At 63.2% G+C, this 3,593-nt stretch overlaps 1 protein-coding gene across 1 annotated transcript in view; it reads left to right on the forward strand.

Annotated features, from left to right (window-relative positions):
- The window catches only part of TMX2 (thioredoxin related transmembrane protein 2), an 18,448-nt gene that overhangs the window by 779 nt on the left and 14,076 nt on the right, over positions 1-3,593 (forward strand). The window lies entirely within an intron of this gene.

A 3,593-nucleotide genomic window follows, 5' to 3' on the forward strand; every position in this document is an offset into this window, starting at 1 on the left:
GGAGGGGGCCAGGCTGCTGTGCCAGCTCTGAGCCCGGGAGAGAGCAGCGGCAGCCAAGGCAGGGTGTGCCAGGCAGGAATGGTGTGCTGGGCAGGAAAGCTGGAGCGTGGCAGCCGCACCAGCTACCAAATCCCGTCCCTGGGGTGGGATCTGAGTGGTGATGTGTTTGGGGTCCTGGCTGGTGGGAAGGGGGTGCACCATCTGCTCCGGGAAGCCTCTCCTGCTCACTGGGGTTTTCCTGCTGGGGGTCAGCTGGAGCTGCAGGAGGCTGAAGGGCTGGGTATGGTGGCTCCTGCCACTCCCTGTGATGGTGGTGGGAAGGTCACTGTGGCTTTGGCACCTGGGAGCCACCGGGCAGTGACAGGGAAACTTGACAGCTGAAGGAGAGAGTGGGTTTGGTTCGCCCTGTCCGGCTCGGGTGCAGCTGGTGGTGTCACTCAGCACGTGTGGCCGTCCCCTGCTGGGACACCAAGCGGTCACCCAGCTCCCAGGCTCCAGGTTTGGCCGCTCCAGGCTGCCAGATGCCTGCGGAAGTCGCTGACTGTGCTCCCGCTCCAGAGGGATGAAGGGGGAGCGGGGGGAGCGGGCGATGCCCTCTGCACTGTGCGTGACACCCCGTGTGTGACCTGGGAGGGACAGGCTGCCTCTGCAGCCGTGCTTTGGGGGGCCCTCCAGGCAGCTGGACCCCCAAGCCCATCCCGGCCCCGGGCTGTGGCAGCGCCGGGAGCAGCCGCTTATCAGCACGGGGTGAGAGGCAGCGCCGCAGCCGGCGCCGCGGAGCAGGTTTGGCCAGGGCAGCAACAGCTGGGCAGGTCGCTGTAATTACAGGTCAGCGGTGTTGTTTAACCTACTTGAGAACAGCCCGTGAAAGCCCGGGCACGGCGCTCACACGGGGCTCAGCCGGGGGGCAGCTGCGCTGCTGTTCCCTGGGAACAGCCTGGCGCTGGAGCGGGGTGGCAGGGACACGGGGCCCGGGGTTTGCCTCCTGCAGGGTTCCCAGGGCCAGGGTGAGCCTTGCCCGCCTGGACCAGGACAGCTGGAGCAGCTGCCAGCTGCCCTGCTCGCTGTTGGCATCCCACCTCAGGCTCATCCTTTGGGAAGCGCGGTGGAAGCTGGGGAGGGGTGTTCTGGGAGGCCTCCCCCAGGCAGGGAGCAGCCAGGGCTCGGCACGGCTCTCCAGGCTCCGGCTGGGTTACTTCCAGCATATCCACTGGACGCCTTTTGGTCCGTCCAGGATTTGTATCTCTGGGCCAAGAACTCTCTTTAATTGATTAATTTAATGAGGAGCTGCTGCCGAGCACATGGCTGTGGAAATGAGCCGAGGCCGGCTGGGCTGGAGGGGGGCCATGGGAGAGGGGACGTTCCTGCCTTTCTCTGGGAGGAGCGAGGGTCCCAGGCTTGCTGGGCTCTCAGAGAGGTGCTGATTTAGGATGGAAACTCCCTCGTGGGGTCCATTTGTCCATTCCTTCATCTCCCTGCTGGCCAGTCCCAGCTCCTGGTGTGGTTGGTTATCAGGCTCCCTGTCCCTTCTGGAGCCAGGACACGGACTGGTGCCATTGGGAAATGGTGCTGTGTGCACTCCCAGTGGGACCCAAACTTGTAGGAGGGTCAGGGCGTGCAGGGATTGATCGTGTTGGTGCCAGGGCCTTGGAGAGCCAGAGGGAGGAGAGGCATCCTGGGAATGGCTGTGCTCCAGGAGAGGGCAGGGGATGAGGGGCTGTGGAGGGGACGGGGAACCAGCAGGGAGGGACGGGCTTCTCTGGGCATGACTGGTGGCAAAAAGCCTGTCTTGCATCCAGGTGTGACTCAGGGTGCCCGAGGTTCCCAGAGTTCTCTCATGTGCTGCCAGGGACAAGTCCCGACAGCTCCTCTGGCGATGGGCGTGTTGCATCCTGGTCCAATCCTGAGGGGAAACCCGATGGGTGCTGCGGGACCTGTGTGGCTGTGATGGGGAGGAGCCTCCCTCCTCCTCCTCCTCATCTTCCTTTTCCTCCTCCTGCTCCTGAGGAGCTGGCGCCCGCTCTCCCCGGGGCTGTCCCTGGGGTCGAGGCAGGGCCTGCAGCCCCACGCTCTCTGTCCGGGAGAGCAAAAGGCCAGGAGCACCTCGTGCTCCCAATAAGGAGGTTCCCTCAGGGATGGGCAGCACCTTTGCTCCCTGTGGAGGACCCTGCTCCCTCCTGTGGGTGGGGTTGGTCCTGGGAGGTGGCTTTGTGGCCACTGGCTCCGTGGGGATTCCTGTCTCCCACAGCACGGGGGTGCCTGGGTGTGGGAGAGCCGGGAGGGCAGCAGGCTGCTGGGGAGGAGACCCCGGTGTTGTGCTCATGACTAGGAATGCTGCACCCCAGTTCTTCCCTCTCTGCCTGCCCCAGAGCTTTCCAAGGCAGCTGGATCTCTCCCTGTCTCTCGAGGATCCAGGCCGTGTGCTTGGCTTAGCCTGGCTGTTGGCTGTTCCCTGTGCAGGATGGTTGCCCAGCCACGGGCCTTCCTGGCTCCCCTCCATCTCTTTCCAGCAAAGGTTTGGGCTGGGATTTCCCTTCCTGGAGAGAGGAGCTCCTTCCACAGGGTTCCTGGAAGGGCATTTGCTACTTTTAGGGCTCCTCTGAGCCTCCTGCCCCTCTCCCTCTGGCAGAGAGCAGAGCTGGGGAGCTCAGCTCAGGGATGTGGGGTCCTTGGCTCTGGTGTGTTCTTCTCACTCTCCACAACTCCTTGACAGGAGGTTGGAGCCAGGTGGGGGTCGGTCTCTTCTCTCAGGGAAGAAGCGATGGGACAAGATTGCTTCAGATTGCGATTGAGGTTGGATATTAGGGAAAAATTCCTCATGGAAAGGGTTGTCCAGTCCTGGAACAGGCTGTCCAGGGCAGCAGTGGAGTCACCAGCCCACTGGTGGTGTTCAAAAAACACCAGTGTGGATGTGGCACTCGGGGACATGGTTCAGTGGTGGCCTTGACAGTGCTGGGGGAACAGTTGGACTCTGTAATCTTGGAGGGCTTTTCCAACCTGAGCATTTCAGTGGTTCCGTGATTGTGTGGTTCTTCCCTCGCTCAGGTTGTGGCCTGTTGCTGTCACGTAGGTCCTGTGCCTCCAGCACTGCTCTCCCAGGGTTTTGGAGCACGGATCGGAGAGGGCTCCTCCTCTCCAGCCTGTCCCAGCTGTGGAGAATCCTCCTGGCTGGCTTCCAGAGGAGGCAGCAGGGCTGGCAGGGCCAGTGCTAGGCTTGGAGCCGCTCCCCAGCCCGGAGCAGAGCTTGGGGTGACACACTGGGAGATGCTGTCCCGATACAGAGCGGGAAGGCAGCGCCCAGCGTGCCCGGGAGGGCGGCTCCTGAGGAAGGGGCTCTGGTGGGAAGATGGTTTGCAGGAGCAGCCTGGTCCTGTGTGTGGGGCCTGGAGGTGTCCCAGAGGAAGATGAGGAGGAGGAGGAGGAGGAATGTGTGGGTGTCAGAGCAGGGCTTGGCCCCGCTGCGCTGCTCTCAGCGCTCTCCCAAAGCCGAGGGTCTGCCTTCCCACTCTCCTGCTGCCCTCATTGCTGCACCTGGATGGGGACAGCCTTGGCCTTGGCTTGTGAGAGCAGGTCCCACTGATGGTTCCCACCCT

This window comes from Manacus vitellinus, unplaced genomic scaffold, assembly GCF_001715985.3.
Source record: "Manacus vitellinus isolate BGI_N305 unplaced genomic scaffold, ASM171598v3 scaffold_118_pilon, whole genome shotgun sequence".
Lineage (NCBI taxonomy): Eukaryota > Metazoa > Chordata > Aves > Passeriformes > Pipridae > Manacus > Manacus vitellinus.